Source organism: Zeus faber (genome assembly GCF_960531495.2).
Source record: "Zeus faber genome assembly, chromosome: 5".
Classification (NCBI taxonomy): domain Eukaryota; kingdom Metazoa; phylum Chordata; class Actinopteri; order Zeiformes; family Zeidae; genus Zeus; species Zeus faber.
The window spans coordinates 19,901,412-19,909,101 of NC_137192.1; positions in this window are offsets into that span (position 1 = coordinate 19,901,412).

Consider the following 7,690-nt stretch of genomic DNA (forward strand, 5'->3'; position numbering starts at 1 on the left):
GGTATGCTATGCAGACGGCCCCTAGAAACCTTTATTGAACTGCTGGGGAATCACCAAGTGACACAGGAGATCATGCAGCCAAAGAGAGAGGGCAAGTGGGGCACCAGCAGATCCGCTGAAGGGGGGGGGGACTGCAGCCCTCAAACCCCCCATCCCAACAGTCCCAATCCCTAATCACTCCGGACCCCAGGAGATGCTACTCCTGTGGCTGCAAGGGACACATCGCTTGGGACTGTCCAGAACAGGATGTTCCCATGCCTTCAGTGATTTCTGGTGGGGATGGCGAAAACCCCTGCTTGCTTGTAACCTCTTGCTAGAGGTTGCACGTGAGGAAGTGGAGAAGCCCAGTATTGCAGTTAAAATAGAAAATAGGAAATTCCACCTTAATTTGCTGATGAGCTCATCCAGGAAAGATCCTGCATACATGGCGATTTCAGGTGTTATCCAACCGTACAGGTACAAATCCAGGCCCCGCAAGAAAAGACTGTGGTATGGGCCAGATTAGTGGAGAATCAACCCGTGCCAATGTTAATAGGGAGAGACTGCAAGCGCTTTGCATGGTATGGCAGGCTCAAAGTCTACCCTGGCCGGAGACCAGGCGTGGGAGTACAAGGCCAAATATCCCAAGGCCCCCGAAGACGTGCTTTGCCCTTAGCTTGGAAAGCTCCATGGATACCGCAGACGTTAAAATGGGGGAGGAATGGATTTACCAGCTACTCGTACCCAAAGTGTATGTCCCTAAGGTTCTGTTCCTTGCCCACACCCACCTACTCTGGGCCACCTTAGGGTGGAGAAGACCCTGTGGAGAGTCTTTGCAAGGTTCTACTGGCAAGGTGTAAGACGAGCAGTCCAGGACTACTGCAGAAGCTGTGCCGACTGCCAGCTAAATAGCCTAAAGCCGCACTACCAGAGCCCCCACATACCGCTGGCAATCATTGAAGCCCCCTTTAAACGCATGGCTATGGACATAATTGGACCCTTGCTCCAAACTGCTCGGAGACACCGCTTCATCTTGGTCATCATGGATTATGCCACCCAGTTTCCAGAGTCCATTCCCCTACACACTGCCAGTGCCCAGGCTGTGGCTAGAGAGTTACTCTTGCTATTTTTCTGAGTCGGCATAGCCAGTGAGATTTTAACCAAACATGGCTCATGTTTCATGTCTAGGGTAATGCAGGAGCTCTGTAAAAACCTCAAGGTGAAGCAATTGTGTACATCAGTGTACCACCCAAAGACAGACGACTGAGTGGAGAGATTTAACAGAACCCTAAAAAGCATGCTGCATAAAGTGACCGATGAAAATGTTAAAAACTGGGACCAGCTACTGTCACATGTGCCCTTTGCCATCAGGGAAGTGCCCCAGAGCTCCACAGGGTTCTCCCCCTTTGAACTTTTGTATGGACGCAGACCCTTGGGAATCCTCAACATGGCCAAAAAAGTCTGGGAGAACCAACTATCCCCCTACAGGTCAGTGAACGATGGCATGTCTAACATGCACCAGCAGTTGTCGTGGGTCTGGCCTATAGTGCGGGCCAACATGGAAGAATTCCAAACGGCCCTGGGCTGCACCTACAATAGAGGGTCAGAGTCAGAGATCAGAGTTCCAGCCAGGGGAGAAATGTCAGGGTTCGCCTGGGTCCTTCCGGCATCGTCCACTAGATGCCGCCAGTACTGCCTCATCAATGTTGCTTTGTTTCAACTGTTTCTATTTCTGATTACCCAGCCTCATTATGTCATATGTTTCACCTGTGTCTCGTTTTGTCTTTTCTATTTATACCCTGTCTTTTGTGTCCTTCCGTGCTGAGCCTTGAGTTTTTCTAGACTCCTGACAAAGCTCTCGTTTCCAAGCCCATGAAACTCTTACTTGTCTTTTGTCCGTTTTTTTGTTGTGTGCTTGTTACAAGTAAACCTTTATTTTTGCCACCTCATCGCTGCCTCTGCCTCGTTCTCTGCACCTGGGTCCACTCAGCATACCACCCAACAAGAAGGTGTTGGTCCTAGTCCCCACGAGTGGGTGTAAGTTCTCGGCCCGATGGCAAGGACCGAATGAGGTTATAGAGCACAAAGGCCCAGTGAACTACAGAGTGAGACAGCCCAGTAGGCGAAACATACACCAAATTTACCATGTGAATTTGGTGAATGTGAATTTATTGCCCGGGTGGATGAGGTGGTAGAGAGGTTGGGCCCGGCAAGATTTATCACCACCCGTGACCTAACTAAGGGATACTGGCCTGTACCCCTCACAGAACAAGCAAAATAAAAGACAGCTGTCTCGACACCTGAGAGGCTTCCATTCAGCGTCCATGGGGCACCAGCTACGTTTCAGTGAATGATTAACCAAATCCTGCGACCTCACAGGAACTATGCAGCTGCGTACTTGGACGATATAGTAAATCACATCCTGGACTGGGACTCCCACAAAAGACAGCTACAAACGGTGCTCACTGCCCTGAGAGATGCAGGTTTGGTGGCAAACCCAAAGAAGTGCCACCTGGGACTGGAGGAAGCAGAGTTCCTTGGGGACACCATCGGGAGAGGGTTGGTCAAGCCTCAGAGGAAGAAACTAGAGAGCATCCGCTGCTGGCCGCGTCCAACCAAGAGGCAAGTTAAAACGTTCTTGGGGCTGATGGGGTATAACCGTCAGTTTGTACCGAATTATACTGCTCTGTCGGCTCCTCTCTATAATCTGACCCAAAAAAGGCAGCCACACCAGGTGAAATTGATCAAGTACACTGACTGGGCCTTCTGCACCATCCAGGGAACCCTCTGTGCTGAACCCATCCTGGTGGCACCGGACTTTACCAAACCCTTCGTCCTAAAAACAGACGCCTCAGAGATTTGGGGTTCGGGGGTGGTCCTTTCACAAGTGGTAAATGGGGAAGAGCACGCAATGACTTTCATCAGCCGAAAACTCTTGAAGCACAAAAAGAATTATGAGTGAGTGGAGAAAGAATCTCCATAGAAGCCATAGAAGAGGGTGGCAGATCAGCAATTAGGGTGCCAGCCTACAAAGGGAGAGAATACTCATCCTTCATGAGAAGAGGAAACTGGTGTCAGTGTGTGGTGGGTCTCCCTCAGCACGACCACCGGTCCGTTCTGTGGGTGGACTCGAGGAGGGTGTCCGTAGAGGCGCTTGGCTTTTCATTCATAAAAAACTCTGCAGCTTCCTGTAGCGTGGGAAATCAACGTCAGATTTCAACTTATGTAGTGGCATATACCGCCGTTTTAACATGAAGCCTTGTAATGCCTGACATGGTAAGGAGGGATAATGTCCACGCGTTATCCATGAAAAGAAAGAAGCTGAAAAACATGAATGAGGCAAAATCACTTTTTGGCAGAAAATCACATTGTCACAGACAAGACAATGGAGCAACAGCAGCGTACTGCGATTGTGACCCTTATTTTCATTATGATTTTGGTGTTCCAACCAAATAAGAACAGTGGAAACACAAGTGGAAACATCCGTTTTCAACCCACAATGCACTGTATTTTGCTTTGCTTTCTATATTAGGTCCTATATTAAGTCTGATTGCGTTCTCACATGTAACAAACCAGACCTTGATTCCCTTGGAACCAGACAGAGTCCTGTGTTTTCACAAGGACCATGGTTCAATTGTTTGGTCTGCACCCGATTTTTAATGCGTGTTCCCTACTCTCCAAATTAACTGCACAAAAGAGCATAAGCGCAGCATAGTTCCATTAAAACGAGGAATCGAACCTGTGATGGCAGCACTGAAATATGGCATCTGAAACTGTCACACCCCAGAGTCCTGCTCGGATCCAGCTTCTCTGAGACATCTTAACTGTCATCTGATTAAAGAAAACTCATCCATGCTTCACACTCTGCCCAGTCTCCGGGCGCTTTTAAATGTGCCCTTGGGGTGCCACCATTCAAAAGCTGACTCGGCATCGAACCGTCAAATCTTCCTTAGCCACTTACTCTCAGCAGGTATGGCCGTCTCCTCCAATCATCTGATTAAAGGAACAAGACTTGGATGGAAATATTGGGACTTGAACCTGTCATACCATAGGTTTGCGCTGGGATCCAGCTTCTCTGAGATGACACTTTGATGTCTTGATTTTACCCTGCCTATATTTTTGGGGCAGGGGTGAAAAATCAGAGAATTGGAAAGAGCCCGGAGAGGATATGGCTGCATTTTTCTGAAATATTACAGCATTTGCTCAAGGAAAGGGGGATTATATGTTTTATTATTAATCATAATAATAATTATAATAATAATATTAATAATAGTAGTAAAAGTAGTAGCAGTAGTGGCAGTAGTAGTAGTAGTAGTAGTAGTAGTAGTAGTAGTAGCAGTAGTACTAGTAGTAGTAGCAGTAGTACTAGTAGTGGTAGCAGTAGTAGTAGTAGTAGTAGTAGTAGCTGTCTTAGCAGTGGTAGCAGTAGCAGTAGTATAAGTAGTAGTAGCAGTATTAGCAGTAGTACTAGTAGTATTAGTAGTACTAGTAGTAGTAGTAGTAGTAGCAGTACTACTATTAGTACTAGTAGCAGTATTAGTAGTAATGGCAGTAACTCAGCCTCCATAGGTCAACAGCTACTCCCTCCTTCCCCTGTAACTAATGTGACTTTGTCCACGTGATGGGCAGTTGATTGGACAGCGTCTCTGTGTCTCCACGCTGTGACTCTGCATCCACAGCAGCTCTGTCACTTCTAATAAAGAAGGAGACGTGGTCGACGCCCCCGTGCAGGGTCCACAACCTGCACCAGACTGTGAACTGCAGCATTTGCTCCATGCTGTTCTCATTTCACACTCCATCATGGTCCATGGAGTTCACTCGGTCAGAGTAAGGGAGCGGGGAGAAAGTGACAACCTTTGAAGGTAAAGGCTAAGAATAATTACTAATAGATGGGAAAGCAAAAATGTGTTCTACGCTCCATGGCACCTCCATCTGAAGATAAGTGTTTTCTTCGTCCATTAATGGTCCATGATGTTCACTGGCAAAGAGTAAGGGAGTGGGGAGAAAGTGACATGTATTCAGGTTTAGTGTTATAATAAAAAAGGCGGTTGCTAAAGCAAATGTGGTCCCCGCTCCTTCTGTAAAATTCCAAAAAGCAAAAATGTGTTCTACGCTCCCTGGCCCTCCCTCCGAAAAGAAGTGCTTTCTTTGTCCATCACGGTCCGTGATGTTCACCAGGTAAGGGAGCGGGGAGAAAGTGACAAACTTTCAGCTATAGTCTAATAATAAGGAAAGGGAAGAATGGGGGAAACGTGAAAAAGACGTTTTTCCTTTCTCTTTTCATGTTGGTAATCTTTGAGTAAGTGGATTTTTAAATGTCTTCTCTTTCTTCTTCTTTTACCCTATTGTGACAACATTTTATTAACAAGGAAACTATTGAGGGAATTTAAATGTAAATGTCATTGTTGGTTATTACGAGCTCCAAGTTGTGGCAACTATATTAATACGCGCCGGCCTAGTTCCTATTTCTCATCATAGGGGCGGTAGGCAGCTTGCCTTTCATACTTAATACTTCCATCTCTTATTCTTTTTTACTCCTCCTCCTCCTCCCTCATTTCCGGAAAAAAAAAAAATCCCCTTTTTCTGTGCCGCGGAGGTAAAAAGCTGACAATCTAACAAGCTAGTTTACACAGTTGAAAGGTAGCTTGATCCCCTCACACGTCTCTTTGGAGATGCCCTGGAGACCCTATTTCTGTGGGCTTGCACTATCTGGGGCTCCAGCCGAGCCGTCAGATGCTTCCCTCCCCTAAGGCCACTGCTCCACCTGCGCTCACATCAGCCTCCACTCACTCCAAATGGTGTTTTTTATTTTTTTTATTTTTTTTTGGGGGGGGGGGGTTTCAGCTGTCACTTAAACTGGAGCTCCCCCGAGGTAAGAGGCGTTTAAAAAGCTGAATAAATGATAAATCATTACAAAAAAAAAAAAAGAAAAAAAGGCTTGTTTCATGCCTTCCTCCGCGTAGACAACAATACCGTAAGGCAACGATGGGTTTGTTTGCCCTTCGAGCAGCAGTGACGGGTTCTTCCTCTTCCTCTTCCTCTTCCTCCTCCTCCACAGTTTCGGCTCCGGCACCCGCATACCAATCTCCAGTCCCAATCGACTCGTTTGGCTAATTCATTTAGGAGCCGGACGTCGGCCTATCAGGGGAAGTTAAGGGCCCCTCGCTGAGCTGACACAGCTCGTCTGAAGCGGCTGCTCATCAACATCGTCCTCTGGATTAATGGGCGGAGTAACGGCGGCGGACCTCTCTCCGCCGGGGCCGCATTTTAACCGCGATCTGGGTGTGAAGCCGTTCCCCGAGCCGACAGCCACAAGTACTAACCTTCATGACCCGGAAAAACAGAGCAAGAGAGAGAGAGGGATGGATAGATCAGTGTTTCGCAACTTTTTACAATGAAATAATGATCCTGTTAACCAGTCGAAATGCCCCAAAACGCCACCAACCCATAGAACTGTGCTTATTATTATCATGGCTCGCTAGTTAGAAACTAGTTAGTGATGCAGGACTCGATTCGTGAACGACTCTTTTGGAGCGAACGCATCTTTTAAATGACTCGGGAGTCTGGACTCACTAAAGGCTAAAGTCCAAGGCAAAACATAATCAAGGTGTATGACATCATTCATATGAATCGTGACTGACATTCCACCAAAATAAATCGTTTTGACGGCCGAACCGGCCGAGCCGAACCGACTCCTCCGATTCTCCTTCATCGTTCGGGGAGTCCTCCCTCGCCCTCCGTGCGCACCACCAACTGAACCGGTCAGAAAAATCGAAACGACTCTTGACCGAGCGACTCGTCAAGAACCAAAATCTCAAAAAAAGTCAAACGTTTCACCACTGCAGTACATACAGAATAGTCGCCATTTTCAGATGGAAACTTGCTGTGGCGAACACAGAGCTGCTATTCTGCAGGAACTGATCGATCCCATTCATTTGTGCTTTCTTGCAATTTTGATCTTGCAACACAAGAGCTAGTGTCCATTGTGTATATCGGTCTTTTATGTTCACGGCGCAGACACTGGGTTGGATCGTAGATCACGGGGCTGTGGGTGGCAGCGCTCTGCAGTGCAGGGAACTTCCTCCCTCCTTGGCCGGATCAGTCGTCGTCCTCCAAACAGAGATCACTTTTCACCTGCAGTTCGACAGAGACACCCGACTCGTCAAACGCGAGGGCAAAGCCGTCTCACTTTGTTTCCTCAAAAGAATGTGTTCCAAAGCCCCGGCTCCTCCTGACAAAGTGCTCACTAAATCTTCCCCATGGCCCCGTGCTTCTGCCTTGGGTATTGATGTACCTTTGTATCTTTTGCCGTGAATTCTGAAAATGTTCCCTTTGCCGTCAACGTCATTTCTCCGGTCTTTTTCTTTTTCGCGAACAGTGACCGGTTCTTAACAAAGTCTAAGTATAGTTATATGTGTAGATAAATTTCATTTCTACTTTTTTGTCCCTTGTAAAAAAGTTGTTTTATCTCTTTGCATGACCGTACCATTTCCCAGTAAATGTAAAGGAGGGCTTTCTTTGCTGTAGAGGCCGCTATCGATATTCTCAAGGTGTGGACGCCTTCTCCAATAAGCTGACCTGCGTTTGTGCGAAGCAGCTGCTCTCACGGGAGCTGTCGTCGGACATGACCCCACTCTGTGATAATGAGAATTCATATGTGAGACTGGATAATCCCTGCTCGGGCACTCCAGCGGCTGAACCGTGGACAAGC